The sequence below is a fragment of the Oryx dammah genome, unplaced genomic scaffold (assembly GCF_014754425.2).
Source record: "Oryx dammah isolate SB20612 unplaced genomic scaffold, SCBI_Odam_1.1 HiC_scaffold_16, whole genome shotgun sequence".
In the NCBI taxonomy this organism is placed as follows: Eukaryota; Metazoa; Chordata; class Mammalia; order Artiodactyla; family Bovidae; genus Oryx; species Oryx dammah.
In genome coordinates this window covers 919,958-940,318 of record NW_024070200.1, presented here as the reverse complement: position 1 = coordinate 940,318, position 20,361 = coordinate 919,958, and positions in this window count along the sequence as shown.

Genomic DNA, 20,361 nt, shown 5'->3' with positions numbered 1-20,361 from the left:
GGTCAGCACCGCGGACAGCTGCCGGCGGGAAGGCCGCAAAGCGGGACAGCGGGCGTGGGGCGTGGGAGGGCCACGCCGGGGAACCGGGCAACCGGGCAACCGGGCACCGACGCGGAAGCAGAACGAAAATCAGGAAGCAGGAGAACCGCTCTGTCGGCTTACGGAGACCCGACTCCGGGACCAGGAGCTACGTGTGTGGGCTTCACACGGAACGGTTCCCTGGTCCCCAGCACCCACATCAGCGTTAAGGGGCGAAGGCCGGGAGAGAGGCGCTCGGAGGGACGAGTCCCAGATGCCCACAGGGAGGGGTGGGAGTGAGGTCTGCGGTCCAGGCTGGAACGACTCTTTTTCGGGACTCTGGGCTTGCACCAAGTGTAGGGGACATGAGACAGAGAGGGGAGGAGCTGGGGTCTTGAAAACGACACAGAGGTCATCCACGGAGCCGGGAGGCAGGAGCCAGGAGCGGGTCTGTGAGCTACTTTGCTTCTCTGCCAGGCCCCCTCGGAAAGGCCATCTCTCACATGGCCTGACAAGCAGGGCTCTGCGCTGGTGCTGGTGAGATAAACAATGGATGCCCCAGCACCTCATTAAGACAGCCTTTGCTGAGACGGAATCTGCTGGTGCATTAATTAATAGAATTAACGCCTTTTCTAGTTCCTTTTGAGACCAAGGCACGTTTAGTCCAATTCCCAGAGCAGAGAAAGCCTCCTCCTAAAAGAAACTGCCAAGTGGTTTAAAATTACATCAGCGTTTTTGTTGCAAGCATGAAAAAATCTTTGTTTTATTGCCAAAGTAATATATGCTCATTTTAAAAGTCAAGCCACATAGAAACATATAAAATAAGAAGACAGTGTCTCCTTCTTGTCCCACCCCCCACCCCACCCTGCCACACTACCGGGATGACCACTCTTCACAGTCCGGCTTCTACTTTCTGGGCATTCTGCTAAGCACACAAGCACACACGCCCACAATTTGCACATATGCTTTATACTATACACACCATTCTGCAGGTTGATTCTTTAATTCAGCAATATGTCATGGACATTATTCCCTGCCCACATATAGAGATTTACTTCATTCTTCTTAATAACTGTGTAACAGTCGATAATTATGATGATTCCACAATTTGCATAACTGTTCCTCTTTGGGTAGCTGATTAATGCCTTTCCTTTTTGCTATTTCAAATACTGTTGGGTGAGTTTCCTCGTACACATATGCGTGTGCCCTCTTACAAGTATTTCCTAGAAGAGAAATTCTCAGAAGAGGAATTGCTGGGTCATGGGTTTGCATGTTTTGAGGGTTGGCAGAAATGAGCAAACTGATCTCTTAAAATGTCATACAAACTTACCTTTATGTCCATATTTCAGACACCCTCTCACTCAGTCGGGTCCGACTCTTCACAACCCCATTAACTGTAGCCCACCAGGCTCCTCCATCCATGGGGTTTTCCAGGCAAGAACACTGGAGTGGGTTGCCATTTCCTTCTCCAGGGGATCTTCCCGACCCAGGGATTGAACCTGGGTCTCCTGCATTGCAGACAGACGCTTTACCGTCTGAGCCACCAAGGAAGTCCGTTATACAGGGGATTGGCTAATTTAAACACGTCAGGGGACTATCCTGGTGGTCCAGCAGATAAGAATCTGCCTGCCAATGCAGGGGACGTGGGTTCAATCCCTGGTCCAGGAAGATCCCGAATATCGCAGAGCCACAAAGCCCCTGCATCACAACTACTGAGCCTGCTCTCCCCAACAAGAGAAGGCACCGCAATGAGAAATCCTTGCACCAGAACTGGAGCGTGGCCCCCGCTCGCTGCAACGAGAGAAAAGCCACACACGGCAACAAAGACCCAGCACGGCCGACATAAATGCATAAATTCAAATTGCATTCAAAATGCATTAAAATTCAAAAAGAGAGAGACATTTCTGGAATAACATCTATTTTTAAAAAACACACATGAAGGGGTCTTACACTTCAAAAGCTTGGCCAAAACAAAAGAGACCACAGCAACTGAGAGGCAAGTGGCCCAACGGGAGAACTGCAGAGTAAATTGGAAAGATCATTAAATGTCCACCGTTTTTTAAAGCCTTTATCGACTTTGTTATAATATTGCTTCTGTTTCATGCTTTGTTTTTTTGGCCAAGAGGCACGTGGGATCTGAGCTCCCCAACCAGGGACCGAGCCTGCATCCCCTGCACTGGAAGCCAGAGGCTTAACCCCTGGACCACCAGGGAAGTCCAACATCTGCCACTGTAAAAGGTGCGTGACTCCAGCATCTTTAGAGATGAGTCCCATCTGCCCTTCAAAAGTCATGGGACTCCCTCAGCATTAAAATAATTTCAATCTATAGAAAATGTGGAAAACTCCAAAATTCATGTTTTAAACGTCAGTGTTACACTCATGCCAGAATCCTCTTAGAAAAGTGAAGAAAGTAACGAGGAAGTGCATTTACAGATACTGATGGAAAGAATTTCAAAGAAAGTATTGGCATCTTGAATACAGTCCAATGTAGTAAGAAACTAAAAAAAAACGTGATCAAGCAGAAGTTATTAAAAATGTAAGAACAGGTTAGCTTTAGGTAATTTATCAATAATTTATTACATCAACAAGCAAAGGAGAAAATCGCTAATTTTTTATCCAGGGATACCTAAAGTCATTCATATAACTGAATACCCATTCCTTTTTTTAAAGTCTGTGTAATAAGAAGAAAAGTACCTGAATATGATTTAAAAAAAAAAAAAAACTACCTTAAAACAACATCAAGGGACTTCTCTGGTGCTTCAGTAGTTAAGAATCAACCTTGCAATGCAGAGTGTGCGTGTTCGATCCCTGATCCGGGCGCTAAGATCCCACATGTCGCAGAGCAACTGCCCAGGCACCGCACACCGCAACCAGGACCCAGCACAACCTAATCCATCGATTAATTTTTAGAAACAGTGTATATAAAAAAGCAGCATCAAAAATCTGCACCCATTCAAGTCAGAAAGAAGATGGGAAGTTGCACTCTCACACCTATTACAATTTGTTTGGCAAGTCTACCCAATTAAACAAGCCAAAGAAAAGAATGAGCTATATATCTATGGAAACAGACAAAATTATATTTATTGGATAATATGACTATATGGGGCTTCCTAGGAGGCACTAGTGGTAAGGAAGGCCCCTCCCTCCCAGCACAGGAGCCGCAGGGGACCCGGGTTCAATCCCTGGGTGAAGAAGATCCCTGGAGGAGGGCATGGCAACCCACTGCAGTATTCTTGCGTGGAGAATCCAACGGACAGACAAAAGCCTGGCAGGCTACAGTCCATGGGGTCGCAAAAGAGTCAGACACGACTGAAGCCACTTAGCATCATGCACATATAACTGTATACCTACAACCCTCCAGATACTCTGCTAAGAAAACACTCGAATTCACAAGAGAATTCTGTGAGATGAATGGACAGACAGGACACAAACATACAAAACTCAACAGCCACCCTCCTCTAAGCCAGAAGCTTAGGTCTGCTTCCCTGGGAAACAGACGCTGAAGACTGAAATCCAGCTGCAGCAGCCCACGTGAAGGCATGAGGCGGCAGGACTGGGCAGAGGGGCTGTCGGCCCGGGTCGCAGCTACAGCGAGGCCTCAGCCAGGCCCGCAGGAGGCCCTGACCGTCGGTGGACGGTCCCACGCCGAGGCCTGGAGACCACGCCAAGGGATGTGGCCATGCGGGCACGAACTGTCTTGGGCGAGGCAGCTTCCCGAGACAGAGGGCAGTTTCTAGAGAGTCCTTTGGGCTGTGGCCCCTGAGCAGGTCCCGCTGTCCTGAAGCGGGTGTGCGCCCCAGACCACAGCATGCGCCTAGTCCCCGCCTTGAGCAGCCCCGACCCACGTGCTGCACAGCGACCCCGGGCTTCTCGAAAGCTCTACCTGCTGCGGAGTTTTCCCTCCTCTCGTGGCCAGGCCTGGACTCACAGGCTGAGCGCGTTTGGCCCACACACCCTCCTCTCCTGAGTTTTCCCAGGTAGATGCCAGTGGGACCCCACCCGTACAGCTCACCTGTGACTTTCACTGCAACCCCTCTCGACTGAAGTGAGCTAGTTCTATGTTCAGGCGGACTGCCGCTGGTGGACATGACCTTGTGAGGCAGCCTGTGCGGGGCAGGCCTGGCCGTGTGGTCGGCTGAGGCCCCGTGTCAGGCCCTCTGTCTCCACCAGGGCCAGTGGCTGGTCCGGAGCTGTTGCATAAACAGTGATCAGTTCTCCTGTGTGGACAGCAGGCCCTTGTTCCAAACCCGAGTGTCTGCTCTCTGACCCTACTGGGCTTATGAACTCCACGAAGCACCCATTCCCACCTAAAAACCTCTAACATGAGGCATGAGACCAGCCCGTTAGTGTGGCCCGAGCACAGGGCTGCCCACATCCCAGCTCAGAATTTCTGTGGGCTCTCTCCTGCTCCAGGAGCAGCCAAACCTGGCAGCCTTCCTTCCACAGGACTCAGTAAATGAGTTGGAGCTGGGCCCCCACGTGTGAGCTTCAGGCCCACAGAGGCTTCTGAGCCTACTCCCTCCTCCTCCTCAGCGGCAGCAGGTACTGGGCTGGGTGGTCTGCTCTGGCCTTGCAGACGTCTCCCCGGCATGCCGTAGACCACGGGACTCTGCACGCCAGCGCGGCAGGCCCTGAGTCCTGCACGGCTCCGGCACCTCCCCGAGGCCTCGCACGCCTGCCCCGCCAGCTCCTTCCATCGGATGATCACAGTCACGGCGGACCTTGTGAGCGTGTGAAGTCTGTCCAGACGGTTCAGGCCCTTCAGTGATGCGAAAGCAGGAGACAGGAGCTAACGCAGCCCTGGGGCAAGGCCGCGACGAGCGCTGCTGCTCCTCACTCGCAGGGCGAGCTGTCGCCTCGGGGCGGAAAGGAACGCACTGACCGCAGGGGTGGCCCGGTGCCCAGGGCCGCGGGCCCGTCACTCTGCTCCGGCAGAGACGCGCTTCCCGGCGGAGCTGTGGCTCAGATTTCTACGTGGTCGCGTTTGTGGAAGTCCGCTGTCATCCTCCGTGGGCCCGGGGCTCAAGGAGCTGGGGGAGCCGGGGCTCCTAAGTGTTCGTCCCAGGAGGCTCCCTGGGAAGCAGACTCTGGGCGTCGGGGAAGGCCTTGGCAACCCACAGTGGGGAGGTCAGGACAGACCAGGATGGGCTCCCAGGGCGGCCCCAGCTGCCCCTGGGGCCCGGGTCTCCCCTGGCCACCAGTACTGACCAGTCAGCGGGAGCAGCGGTCCCGGACGGAGGTGGCCCCTTGCCAGGCGCAGGGAGAGGGCAGTGCTCCGGGCAGCCGGGGGACCGAGCCCAGCTTCTGAAGCAGCTCCGCCAGGGAGCTCGGGCGCCGCAGCGCAGGCCTGCCAAGGTCAGGAGCCCCGCCTCCTTGAAGCCAAGCCCTGGGTCTGGTCCGCCACTGTTTCCGCCCTCATCACGGACTCTCACACTGGGCTTCGGGCGGGCCGCAGGTGGCTCAGCTGCCCGACAGCCTTCTCCCACGGCGGCAGGAGCCGGCTGATCCCGCAGCGCTGCTGTGACCCTGTTCCTGCCACCAAGTGCCCAGCATGGGGCACAGCAACCACGACTCGCCCCACCCCAGTGTCACACCCCAGGCACCGGGGCTGCAGGGTCGCAGCATGACCTCGCCACCAGCAGCGGCGCCGAGGCCACCGTTCCCGCCTCCACCCCGTGTCTGCAACTGACTCCTAGGACCTCGTGGGAGGGAAACAGACGCGGGGCTTTGTGCTTTGTGGAGGGGGTGAGGGGCCTCCTAGGAAAACAGCCGTGAGTGAGCGGGAGCAGCAGGACGAGACCTGGAGAAGTCGCTCAGCGACTCGGGGCAACACGAGCCAGCCGGCCCCCTCGCAGTGGCCCCCCGAGAAGGGTCCCAGACTGGAGCTGGGGCTGGACCTTTCACCCCCAGACTGGCCGGTCACTGGACATGGACTCCACCCCAGGAGGCCCTGGAGGAGCTGGCCCCCATCTTCAGCTGCCCCCAAACTGGCCTACAGGGAGGCGGCTGGTGGGCACAGGCAGGTGATCTCGGTCCTGCGGGGCCTCCGAGTGGCCCATCCCAGCCCCCCGGGAACCATCCCATCCCGACCGCTGGGAATGGAACACCGGCCGCAAAGTCCCCGAACAGGGGGCACATGGCCGAGACAAAGGGACATCCACGCCCCAGACGGACAGAAAACGAGGCTGGAGGCCCGGAGGGAGGCACCAAGCTTCTGGGTGAGCCATCCTCCCGCCACCACCGAAGACCAGTCCTTCCCAGAGAAACCTGCAGGGGTGTTGCCACTCAACCCAATTCCTAGTTTTTTACTTTAAAGTTTAGTTATAAAGAATGGATTTTCCGTGATTGTCAGAACATTCTACAAAGTGTTAAGTATTGCCATGAAGCAGGTATGGAACCACCCAGGGGAACGGGCTAGAGGGGCAGACACGGTTCAAGTGCAGAGACCTGCAGAGGAAAGAGGGGCCCATCCGTCCAGTTGCGGGGGCCGGGGAGCGGGCGCGCTCACTGCACAGCGGCGTTGCCATAGCCGATCAGAGGTGGGGAGGAAAGCACGCTTAACCCGTACCTCACCGCAATACAAGAATAAACTCAGTATTTTTAAGGGACCAGCATGCAGTGCAAAGCAAAAGACATGCAATAAGAAAAAAATGTGAGACTACTGGCATAATTCCAGGTCAGGGTGACACTGTCGGCCAAGACGGGAGGTCCAGTAACAAAAAGTGAGAGAACGATTCAACCATTATACAAATGTTAAATCCTCTACGGCAAAGCAAAACACATTAGCGGTTTTTTAAACACTACATTACTCTGTGTGTGTCTTAGTAGCCCCAGTCGTGTCTGACTCTTTGTGACCCTGTGGACTATTGCCCACCAGGCTCCTCTGTCCCTGGGATTCTCCAGGCAAGAATACCGGAGTGGGTTGCCATTTCCTTCTCCAGGGGATCTTTCCAATCCAGGGATCAAACCCTGGTCTCCTGCCTCGCACGCAGATTCTTTACTGTCTGAGCTACAAGGAAGCCTATTACATGAGTATATTACATATTAAATATAAAAATGTTACATTTGTGTGTTTAAAATATATGAGGACTGAATCTAAAAACAAACACCGGGGCCTGTAACTCGCACAGCTGTCTCTCCATTTGCAACAGAAAACACGCGCAGCCCATGTAATCAGGAGGTTTAATTCCCCGCCTGTACAAAGAGCTCCCGCAGACTGAGGAGATGAAGGATAAATGGAGAGTTCATGCACGTGGAAACATAAGCCTGGATATGGAACGGTGCCTGCACTCTCGGGCAGTGAGGAGACGCAAATCAAAATGGAAATCACTCCAAATGCAAAAGGTCAGTAGTGGGTGCCGGGGGCGGGTGTGTCCAGGCCAGGGGGCGGGGTTCCGGCTGCAGAGGGAGAGCGGCTGGGTCTGGGGGTTGGGGGCACATCTGAGAAGCTCCTTCTGCTCCGTCCTCTCACACACACACAACCCCTCCCCAGATCTTCCTCTTGTAAGGACATATGTCCATGAATGTTTATCACAACGCTCTGTGCCTCCCAAACGCAGAAACAAGCAGAATGTTTACTAACAAGGGCCAGGCTGGATACACTCCCGTGCCTCCTCTCGATGGAGAAATGTACACACGAGACATACGGAGCCAGGGCTCCGGGCTCCGGCTTGAAGGATGAACCGTCACAGAGCGAAATCTGAAAAGCAAATTGCAAAGCAACGTGTGCAGTGTTGCGCTTTTTGCACAGGCAGTCTGGCTGTTTATCCGACACACACGTGAGATGGGTGTGCCCAGAGCAGGAGGCGGCAGGCCAGCCCACAGCCTCGGGGGGGACGGAGCCTGCAGGTGGCCTGGGCCCACGTCCGTCTGTCCCCTCTGGCCCACAGGTGCCTGGTGCTGCGGGGGTCTGAAGGAGCACTGTGTGGCTTCAAGGCCATTCCCCTGGAGTCAGATACGGAGGCCGCTCTCAGGGCCTGCCGGTGGCCGGCAGCTCCCCCAGCATCCTTGAGGCAAGACTGTCCCCAGAGCGGAGTGCAGAGGAGCGCCCAGCCTCCTCCTGGCCTCCTCCCAGGCCTGTGGCCAATAGGCTGCAAACCTTGCCTCCCTGAACCTTTGCGTCTTCATCTACAGGTTGGGCTAATATCTCCCCAACGCAGGCCAGGCGTGTGCGGGGGCAGGGCCACGACCCAGAGCTGTTCTCAGGATGACATCCGTGAGCTGTTCTCCTCCATGGACCGTGTCTGGGCACCTGCTCCATAATGGCCCTGAGTCAAGCGCCGGTTCCCCCTCCAGAGCTCCCAGACATGGAGGATGAGGGACCGACTTCTAACTCTGCGAGACACAGGTACCACAGGTGCTCAAGCCATGGGCCACGCTGAGCTGGAGGAAGAGGCTGCCCTGATGAGGGCCCAGAAGGATCCAGGAGATCTGGGAGGGGCCTGAGGGGGAGAGGCAGAGACACACAGGGGTCAAGGCACAATGGGAGCTCTTCAGAGTCAGAGAGTCACAGATGGAAGACTCTGGAAGGAACGCCCCCATCAGGCCTCACCACCTCCTCTGGCCTGGGGGGGCAGAGTTGGGGGGCTGGTGGCAGGAGGGGGACACACAGCTGGAGGGGACGGCCCCCTTCCGGGGTTCTGGATTTGCACCTTCCTTCTTGCTTTGTCTGTCTCATTTTGCAGTTTACGGCTTTCCTGTGCTCTTGATGAGCTTTTCTATTTGCCAGTTAGAAATACCCTCCTTTGGCCCTCTTAAATATTTTGCCCTGAATTTTACTTTCTATGATATAAATACTGCATTACTTACATTTTTTTGGTATTTTTATAGGGATTTTTTTTTGCAGCTTTTTTTGAAATTTGTTCTAAATCCATCTGAAAGTCCTAATCTTTTAACACATTTACTTAACCCATTGACATTTATTGTGATTTGTGATAAAATAAAATCTTACTTTATATTTTCTATTTTATTTGTTTTTCCCCTTCCTTACCTTATTTTACAGACAAAGTTTTTCTTATTCCATTTTTTCCTTAACTGGCTTTGAAATATTTACATTCTATTTCCAATCTTCTTTCGATTGCCTGTAGACTTAAACTTACAATTTTCTGGCAGTGGTCTGGGCCTAGATGCCCTCAGAACAAGGCAAGGCTCGCAGTGTAATTTTATTTCTCTCCATGTCTCACATCTCCCCCAAGCCTCCCCTGTTGACCCCACATGAAATTTTAGCTTCAGATTGTTAACATTTTTACCGTTGATACCTATTTATTTGAGCGTCACAATGTGCTACCTTTTTTTTAATTGCACCTTTACCCTCACCTGCACCTTCACCCTCACCTGCACCTTCACCCTCACCTGTGAAATCTGAGCCGCAGCCCCTGAGCCACAGCCTCACCGTGAGGCTCAAATCAGGTCATCTGTGTGCAGCACTTAGCAGAATTCCAACAATCCCCGTCGCCAGCAGCGCCCGCATCACCCTCCTTCCTGCTGAAACGCATCTCCCAGCGGTTCTTTCCGAAAGGTGGGTGATGAGCCAAATGTCTTTCTCACACAGAAATGACGGACTGCCCAGGCATTGCCTCTCAGAACAGGGAAGACTCTTCTGTCTTATCACCTCCAGCGTGGAGAAGCCAGGTGTCAGTGAGATCCCTGCCCTTTTTCAGCAGCAGCCCCTGCCTCCTCCTCCTCCTCACCCAGCTTGGAAGACTTTAGGATTTTCTTTGAATCATCATTTTGCACTCTGATGTGTCCAGAAGCAGGTTTGGTGTGTGGGGGGTGGGGGAGTTGTCTGCCTTTATCCTGCTCAGCACCCGGTGGTCTCTTCCGGCGAGGTTAGTTTACCCCCGATTGTTTCTCCGACACGCCCTCCGTCTCACTTCCCGGACTCCAGTCCTGCGTTTCAGACCCTCTCTGCTGGCTCTGCTGTCGTTTGTTCTCACAAAGGCTCACATCCCTTGGAAACTGGGCGATGTGTGACAGTGAGCTCACCTTAGCTGCAGCTTCTCCCATGAGGCCCCTGCTGTGTCGCCTGCCACGCCCTTGGGGGCGACACGGCCTCTCACGACCCAGCCTCAGTCACCTCTGCGCATTCTTCACCAATCAGCCTGTCCTTGGCCGGCTGAGTCCAGCTCATCAGGAATCGCCCCCGCCCCGGGACTTTCCTGGTGGCCCAGTGGCTGAGACTTCACACTCCCAATGCAGGGGCCCCAGGTCCCACGCCTGGTCAGGGAACTAGATCCCACATGCCAGAACTAAGACTCGGCACAGCCAAACCCAACGGGCATGAACCAGAACACAGTCCAGGAGATGGTGAAGGACAGGGAAGCCTGGCGTGCTGCGGTCCATGGTTGCAAAGAGTTGGACGCAACATATTGACTAAACAGCAGCCAAGTGAACAGATGAAAAGAATCCCCAGCTCCTGACACCCAGCCGAGCCCCACCTCTCCCACCTGGGACACGCCCCACGTCCCTCTGGGTAACCTTCCATCCGTGCCCTCACCCTGCCCACCTGTCCCTGTGTTTTCAGAGTTGAGCCCAGTCTCTCTCTCCTATTGCAATAGTCTTGAATAAAGTCTTCCTTGCCATTTCTAAACGTGTCCAGGGTAATTTTTTTCTCTTTTACAAAAGGAAGGCTAAAGGCTGAGACTTAACTTCAGTTTCCAGTAAGAGTGGAAGGGCAGGTCATGCCTGGTTGAGGTTACTGGGTCCAGACTGGGTGTGAGTGCTCCATACCCTCCCAGAGCCAGCAGACACCCGGACATGCCCTGCCGCTGATCCTAGTTTAGACATACCCTTGATCACTGAGGTTGACCCCAGGTTGGGGGGGTGGGCAGGGGACAAGTGCAGCCAATCAGTGTCCAGGTGAGAAAGCTTCACTTACACACAAGCATCCACTTCATAAGAGATCAAGGAAACGGCTTGCGTAGGGTGGGGGAAGCCCTTATGGAACTGAGGGCCCTTTCCCTGCCCTGATCAAAACGTGTTTGATTTCTAGGTTGTCCCACACCCAGGGACGGCTTTGTCTGCCACCCACCGAGCGGATGTCCCCACTCACTATTGTGAGAAGGCTGAGGCCACAGACAGAACGTGGAAACAGTTTCCAGATGGGGAACATCCGGGGGCTGGGGGGATGAGACAGGGCGCAGGAGAAGGTAAAGGGGCCAGTGCAGGGAGCACCAGTCTGGAGAACTTCCACCCTTTATCTGGCACTTCCTTTTTAAAAAGAAAATGTTTATAGCCCAGGAAACCAAGAGAAGAACCAAACAAAAAACTGCCGTGCCCTACAATCAAAGGCCAATTGCAATGCATCGAATCTGTGCACAGAGGCAAAGAAATTGTTCCTGCAAAAAAAGTGCAAATTGCTAGTTCGCTGCATGTAAATGAACCGTTAATTGCTTTTTGCGAACAATATTTATGCAAATGGTCTCCCACTCTGCAAGGCTGTGCAGATAATGCCCTCACATCCCCGTTTGTCACCACCTCAGCCGGACCCCCACCGCACACTCTCCTGTGTTTTTCCTCCGCAGTCTGCGGGCCCCGCTCTGCCGCCTCCTTCCCCCTTCCTCCTCAGCTCCTCTGCCCCAAGATCTCCTCCTTGAATCCTGCCTCCTTCCTTCCATACATGCAGGTCCTGCTCTCAAACCTCCTATCCCCAAGTGAAAGTCAAGGCCTAACAGCTCGCCCTGCACTCAGCGCTGCCAACATCTCTCCATCAGCAAACTCAACAGGAAACCTAAGAACCCGGGGGAAGTCATGCGGCCGTGTCACAGTACTCCGAACACATAAAGACCTTCTGAAAACCAGTAAGAGAAGGCCCACAAGCCAGCAGAAAGAAATTTTCAGAGACAAAGCATTAGAAAATAAAACCCACTGAGTCTTAAACACATGAACGGGATCTTTAAATCACTCGCATAAGAAATGTGCTCTAAAGCTCCCAGAACAGGACTTGGGGAACCAAAGAGGATGGAAGCGGCCTGGGTCTGCATCCCCTGCAGAGCAGCCAGAAACAACGAAGATCAAGAACAAACACAACCGCACAGAGACCGCGCCCTCAGCACGACTGGAAGATGAGACCGCCGCAACTTCAAAACAACTGTGAGTGCAGAAGAAAGGGAGAGAGGACACGAGACGCCAGCAGGCAGGCTCCCCTGCTCTGCAGCGAGTGAGAGCAGTCCAGCACTGGGGAGGGGGCTGCAGATGAGGGCTGGCCGGGCAGCCAGCGCAGAAGCAGAACCCCCGGCAACAGGGCAGCGGGCGGCCCCACGTGCCTGCACAGCAACACACATACTGCGGAGACACCTGCGTAAAGTGGGAGCTTTGAGAAGCAATGCGTCAGGAGAAGTGAAACAGAAGGAAGCCCTGCCCTGTGGGAGTCACGTGGTAAAGGCAGAAAGGAGTGCAACAGGGAGATTCCAGGCCCCCGTAGTTCAGGGGACACACTGCCTGTCCCACCCCCACCACCCCAGAAATAAATCTATTAAGGAACCCGGACTTTGCTCTTTGCTGCACAGATGGAAGGGGGGCCACTGAACCAGCAATCTTGTCAACACTCCCCCTCCAAATCCACAAAATGAACAGATCGAAATTACCTCTATTCTGAAGTGAAAGTGAAAGTGTTAGTCACTCAGTCGGGTCCGACTCTTTGTGACCCCATGGACTGTAGCCCGCCAGGCTCCTCTGTCCATGGAATTCTCCAGTCAAGAATACTGAAGTGGGTAGCCGTTTCCTTCTCCAGCAGATCTTCCAGACCCAGGGATCAAACCCAGGTCTCCTGCATTGCAGGCAGATTCTTTACCATCTGAGCCTCCTTACTACAAAAATCAGACCATGAACATTGACACAATTTGGCTGATTAAAACAAACAAACAAAAAAACTTCCTGGGAAAAAACATGAAGCATTAAAATACTGTGAGGCAATACTCCAAACAGAACCGCACGCATGCTTAGTCCCTCAGTCGTGTCCGACTCTTCGCAAGCCCGTGGACTGTAGCCCGCCAGGCTCCTCCGTCCATGGGGATCCTCCAGGCAAGAACACTGGAGTGGGTTGCTATTTCCTCCTCCAGGGGGTCTTCCCGACCCAGGGATCAAACTGCAGTCTCTTATGTCTCCTGTACTGGCGGGAGGGTTCTTTACTTCTAGAGACACCAATATACTCAAAAAAGCATTGGGGGATACGGAAACCATCTTGAGTCAGAAATTCAAACTCTAAACACACAGATGGACAGAAGTGGGAAGAAGTGAAAAGGTTGGTGGAGATCAGAAGAGAAAAGGAAGGAACAGGGAAACCATGCACGAAGTAAAGATCAAAGTCAAGACCCCGGAGAAAGAGCAGGATGAATGAAGGCGTCAGGGCAAGGGGGAGGCGGCCAGGAGCCTGGAAACGAGAGCATGCAAGAGGCGGGAGGGGCCAGAGAGAGACAGGGGCGAGAAACACCAGCAAAGAAGGGGCTCCAAGGCGCGAGTGCAGCCGCGAAGGACAGAGACGGGCAGGAACAGCATTCACAACCACAGCCCAAGAAAAGTCCAGAAGTAGAGCCTGGATTCTTACGGTGAAAGCCCATCCCCGAGGATACCAGGGAGGATTGACCTGCAATGACCCACTCTGAGATGATTCCTGGAGAAACAGCCACACTTCCAGAACAACTCAAGACGACTCACAAGAGCGAAAGAGCTCTCCTGGCATCAAAAATAACAGCAAGGCAGCAGTGGGGCAATCTTCCCAAAATACCAGTCAAAGTCTGAACCAAGGAGTCTGCATCTGTAGAGAAAACACTTCTTGTTTCTGCAATGCTGTGGATTTCTGAGCTGGAAGTGCTGGTGACTTGGGTTACAGAATGCCAGGGGGACAGACCAGCCTTGAAGTTTCAGACAGTGACATACCCGGGGGAGAGGATCCAGGTCTCTCTCCCTTTGCCACGTGTTTAGATTTCAAAATGGGATAAAACTGAGAGCTATCCCATTACATCCCCAAGGTGGTAAATGAGGGCCGGTCCCTTCTGTTCTCGGCATTAGAAAGAGAAGCTGCTTCTCCCAGGCTCCTGGGGAGGGGAGTGCTGGGCTGGGGAGGGAGTGATTGTACAGTGGTTCATATATGAGCCGCGGGATTCATAATTTTGGGTACCTCTCCAGTGAGCAAATCTCCTTCTGCGTGACAGGGTCCATCCCACTCTCGCCTGCTGCCCGGGTGGGAACCCGTCGCTGGGAGCAGATGCAGAGATATTCCGCAAGCAAACCCAAGGCCTTCCTCTAACCCAGAGATCTCACGCTTAGCCGTTCAGGACCCCACGCCTACTTACACTCAGCATGAGAGAAATAAGTTCACATACAACAGTGTATCCATATCCAGTCAAGGTATCTTTCAAGTATCAAGGCCATAGGAAACGGTCTCAAACATATTAGAACTTAGGAAATTCTGGACCAGGAGCCCTTCTTGAGGAAACTTCCAGATGACTAACTTCATCCAACCCAAAGGATGACTCAGAAGACTTCAGCTGGACCGATGTGGTGGAGGGGAGGAGGGTGGAACATTAATTCAGTAATACTATGTGTGTGTCGTGATAGCAATAGGGCCACGCTTAGAAGCAGGCCTTCATAGGAGAGAAAGAGAATGTGTTCATCTGTTTGCACAGGCAGCAAGGGGCGGGCGTTACCACCAGAAACTACCAGTGAGGGTGTGAATAAGAAAACAGGAGACTACGGGCACTTAGAAAGTACGAGCACAGAGGTCACCACGACAACAAAAATACAAAGCCACACAAAAGCCACACAAGAGCAAAGAACCCACAGCATAGCAAACATTATAACATGCACACAATTACAGACTATGGCAGCCAACACCAAACACGCAAGTCACATTAAGAAGTGTTAACGGGTTCGGTGCATCCATTAAAAGAAAAGTATTCAATTTGGCTCACAAGCAACAGCCTGCTCAACACACTACAGGAGGGACCCACCTAAAAAGGTGTAACAGACACACAGACAGTGTAAGGAAAGAGTGGACACAGTGAACGTCAGAACAGAAAGCATTAAGCATGACAGAAGGCCTCTAATGCAAGAAGACGCAATCCCGAACAAAGCGGAACAGCCAAGCAGGAAAGAACAGAGCAGCCAGCTACTAACAGAAGAATCAGGGACGCACGGGGTCGTGGAGCAGAAGGGGCACTCGGCTTCCCCGCATCCTCGCAGGACCAGACGGACACGGGGACGAGGAAAGCACTCGCTACTCTCACCAGGAAACACACCCAGGCGACTCCTCCCACCCCCGGGCCACCTGGGAGTCAAGCCGGGCGGCAGGGGAGCCACGTGGGGCAGCCCTGGCAGGCCCCAGGGCCCCAGCCGGCACTGAGGCTCTCACGGCGCCCGGTGGGGGCGGGCTGGGATGTGGCCGTGGCTCAGACACACAGCTGTACCCAGCTCTGCACCCAAGGCCCAGGAGACTGCTCGCCCCGCAGGCGCTTCTGGTCAGGGTGCCTGAGGGCCACACCCGCACAGCAAACAGACGGCTTCACATCAAGCTGACAGGGCAGGGCCTGGGGAGAGGTCTCACACACACACACACACACACACACACATGCACACACAGACACAGACAGACACACACACACAGACACACAGACACAGACAGACACACACACACAGACACAGACACACACACACAGACAGACACACACACAGACACACACACACAGAGACACACACATAGACAGACACACACACACAGACACAGACACACACACACACACACATGCACACACAGACACAGACAGACACACACACACAGACACACACACACAGAGACACACACACACACAGACACAGACACACACACACACAGACACACACACACACAGACACACACACAGACACACACACACAGAGACACACACATAGACAGACACACACACACAGAGACACACACACACACAGACACAGACACACACACACACAGACACACACACACACAGAGACATACATACACATGCAGACACACACACATACACATAGACACACGCACACACATGCACATATACATACATGCACTCACACTCACATGCAGACACACATACACATGCAGACACATACATACACACACACACTTAGACACACCTGTGCACACAGACACACACGTGCACATGTACAGACACGTGTGCATGCACACACGTACACATACAGAGACACACACACACACACCATAGGCCTAGGGAGAACCTTCTCAGGCACTCATGGAACAGTCACAGAAACTGGTCCTAGATGGGGTCCTAAAACATCAGTAAGCTCCATAAAGCACAGGAACTACAATAAAAAATCAGCTCATAATATAAAACTGGGATTTAACAGCAACATGAGGCGGGGAAAGGTCCTTCCTCTTGGACATCTTCTCTTTGGAAACAAACAGCTCTTAAATGAAAGTAGAAACACACATTAAGATTGTGTACTTTATTTTAAAAATAACAGAAGGGAAAATGCCACATATAGGGTTCCCAGGGATATATTTAAAGTGGTGATCAAGGGGAAAATTCATAACTCCAAACACTTTTATCAATAAACATGAAAGAAAGAAGGAGCAAAATTCCCAGCTCAAATATCTAGAAAAAAGAACCACAGACTAAACCAAAAGAAAGCTCAAGGAATGAAATAATGAAGATAAAATTCAGATTAATGAGTCAGAGAACAGGAAAACACTGGCAGATTAATAAATCAAAACCTGATTTTTTTTAATTAACAAAATAAGCAAAGTAATAACTAACTTGAACATAAAAAAGGGAAAAGATCAAATACAAAATAAGAAACGACAAGAAGAAATTAACCATTGGCGCATAAGAAATGTTTAAAATCATGGGACCACTTTGTGGACGTCCATGCAAATAAAATTTAAGACCCCAATGTTTCAGGTTAAATTGTGTCCCTGACTAAAAAAAAAAAAAACAGTTACTGGTGTTGGTATGAGATCGCATCCTCAGTGCCTCAGAATGTGACCTGATTTGGAAGTTGAGTCGCTGCCAAGGTAGTTAGTTAAGGCGCGGTCACCTCTACTCTCCTTAACTCGCTGGAGTCGAGTGAGCCCCTTGTCCAGTGCGGCTGCTGTCCTCACAGAGCCCCCAGATGGGGCGTCTGGGACTTCCCTGGCGGTCCAGTGATTAAGAAGCCGCTTTCCAATGCAGGGGATGCAGGTTTGATCGACGTCTGGGCAACTAAAAGCCCACACGCCAAGGGGCAACTAAGCCTGCACACCACAGCTGGAGAGCCTTCATGCTGCAGAAAAAGACCCCGCGTGCCACAGCTAAGATGTGCTGCAAGACAAATAAATACACAATTTAAAAAACAAGAGAGGAATTCGGATAGCATCCCGCAGAGAAGGAAGACACCAGGTGAAGCTGGAGACAGAGACGGGAGTGAGATGCCCACAGCCAAGCGCAGTCAGCAACCAGCAGAAACCAGGAGGAGGCAGGAAGTTCCCCGCAGGTCTCAGCAGGAGCCTGGCCCTGATGCCATCTTTGCTTCACACTTGTACCCTCCAGAACTGAGACAGTAAAATTCTAAGCCGCCCAGTTTGTGGCACTTTGTTACAGAAGTCCTGGGAGACTAATACACTTGATACAAGGGAAAAATTCCTAAAGAAATGTTCCCAGGTCGGGAAGATCTCCTGGAGTAGAGAATGGCAGCCCACTCCAGTATTCTTGCCTGGAAAATTCCATGGACAGAGGATCCTGATGGGCTACAGTCCATGGGGTCATAAAGAGTCAGATATGATTTAGCACACAGCATGCATGCATTCACCTAAAGAATTGCCTGTTACCAAAACTGACCTAACCAGAGATAGGAAACATAAACAGAATAATTTCCAGAGAAGAAACTGAGAAAGTTGTCAAGGAACTTCCCCATTTAAAAAGCCATCAGGCCCAGATGGTTTCACAGGGAATTTCTACCAAATTTCCAAAGACCAAATAGTTCTAATGTTTCATAGATTTTTCAGGTCATTGAAAAATAAGGTAGACATATAAATCCCTTTAGTGATACATTGAAATCTTATAAATACAGTTTAAAAAGAAAATGGCAAACCAGTACCACTGGTAAATAGTGATGCAAAAGCACTAAGTAAAGCAGTAGCAAACAGAAGTCAAATCCACATAAAGAGGGTAATGTTCCGCAACTGAGCGAAACTAATTTCAGGAATACAGCGTTGGTTCAATATCGAGAAGACTTTCCTCCAAGACTAGGAGTAAAGCAAGCATGTCTAGTATCTCTGCCACTGTTAAGCGTTGTTCTAGCGGTATTAGCCAATGCAATTAGACAAGAGAAATTAAACAGAAGCATGTGAAAGTGAAAGTGTCAGTCACTTAGTCCTGTCCCACTCTTTGCAACCTTATGGACTGCAGCTTGCCAGGCTCCCCTGTCCATGGGATTCTGCAGGCAAGAATACCGGAGTCAGTAGCATTCCCTTCTCCAGGGGAATCTTCCTAATCCAAGGACTGAAACCAGGTCTCCCACATTGCAGGCAGATTCTTTAACATCTGAGAGAAAAGAATTTAAACTATGTTTATAAATGAGAGGCTCATATTTCTAGAACACTCATAAGGAACCACTGATAAAACTAACTCAAATAAATATTTCAGCAAGGTAGCAGAACGTAGAATTAATACATGGAAACCAATAGCCTTCATAGCCTTTGATTGTGTGGATCACAACAAACTGCAGAAAATTCTTAAAGAGATAGGAATATCAGATCACCTGACCTGCCTCCTGAGAAATCTATATGCAGGTCAAGAAGCAAGAGTTAGAACAAAACATGGAACAACAGACTGGTTCCAAATCGGGACAGGAGTACGTCAAGACTGTACACTGGCACCCTGCTTATTTAACTTCTATGCAGAGTACATCTTGCAAGATGACAGGCTGGATGAAGCACAAGCTGGAATCAAGATTGCTAGGGAAAATATCAATAACCTCAGATATGCTGATGACAACACACTTATGGCAGAAAGCAAAAAGTAACTAAAGAGCCTCTTGATGAACCAAAAGAGGAGAGTGAAAAGGTTGGCTTAAAACTCAACAGTCAAAAAACTAAGATAATGGCATCCAGTCCCATCACTTCGTGGCAAATAGATAGATAGGGAAACAATGGAAACAGTGACAGACTGTATTTTCTTGGACTCCAAAATCACTGCAGATGGTGACTGCAGACACGAAACTAAAAGATGCTTGCTCTTTGAAAGAAAAGCTATGGCAAACCTAGACAGCATATTAAAAAGCAGAGACATTACTTTGCCAACAAAGGTTTGTGTAGTCAAAGCTATGATTTTTCCAGTAGTCATGTATGGATGTGAGAGTTTGACCATAAAGAAAGCTGAGTGCCAAAGAACTGGTGTTTTTGAGCTGTGATGTTGGAGAAGACTCTTGAGAGTCCCTTGGACTACAAGGAGATCAAACCAGTCAATCCTAGAAGAAATCAGTCCTGAATATTCATTGGAAGAACTGATGTTGAAGCTGAAACTCTTAATACTTTGGCCATCTAATGCTAAAACTGACTCATGGGAAAAGACCCTGATGCTGGGAAAGATTGAAGGCAGAAGAAGGGGACGACAGAGGATGAGATGGTTGGATGGCATCACCGACTGGATGGACATGAGTTTGAGCAAGCTCCAGGAATTGGTGATGGACAGGGAAGCCTGGCGTGCTGCAGTCCATGGGGTCACAAAGAGTCAGACACAACTGAGCGACTGAACTGAACTGAAACCCAAAACACTAACCAGATGGACCCGCGGCTCCCACGTTGCCGGCAGATTCTTCATCCTTGGAGCCACCAGGGCAGCCTAGTTAGAGGATATAATGGTACAGAAAACACCAGTTACAGTAGCAACAAACAGTAAGTATTAATCTTGGGGAAAAAAATCAACAAAACGTGCAAAACTTTTATGAAGAAAACTTTGAAATGTTTTCCTTAAAACTGAAAGACTGAAGCTAATGGAAAGGGTTCCCTGTTCCCTGTTTTCTTTCTTTACTTTTTGGCCACACTGTACAGCATGCATGACCTTAGTTCCCCAGCCAGGGGTCTGAGCCATCCCCCCACTAGAAGGGCCACAGCGATAGCCACTGCCCCCCACGGAAGCCCCAGACAGCCCCTGTTCCTGAATAAAACGAGTCAGCAAAAAGACTTCAGTTCCCTGTCAGTGAATTTACAAGATGAATTTAATGGTATCTCAATAAAATGCCAACAAGGCTTTTTATGGAGCTAGACAAGTTGGCTTAAAGCTCAACATTGAGAAAACGAAGATCATGGCATCGGGTCCCATCACTTCATGGGAAATAGATGGGGAAACAGGGGAAACAGTGTCAGACTTTATTTTGGGG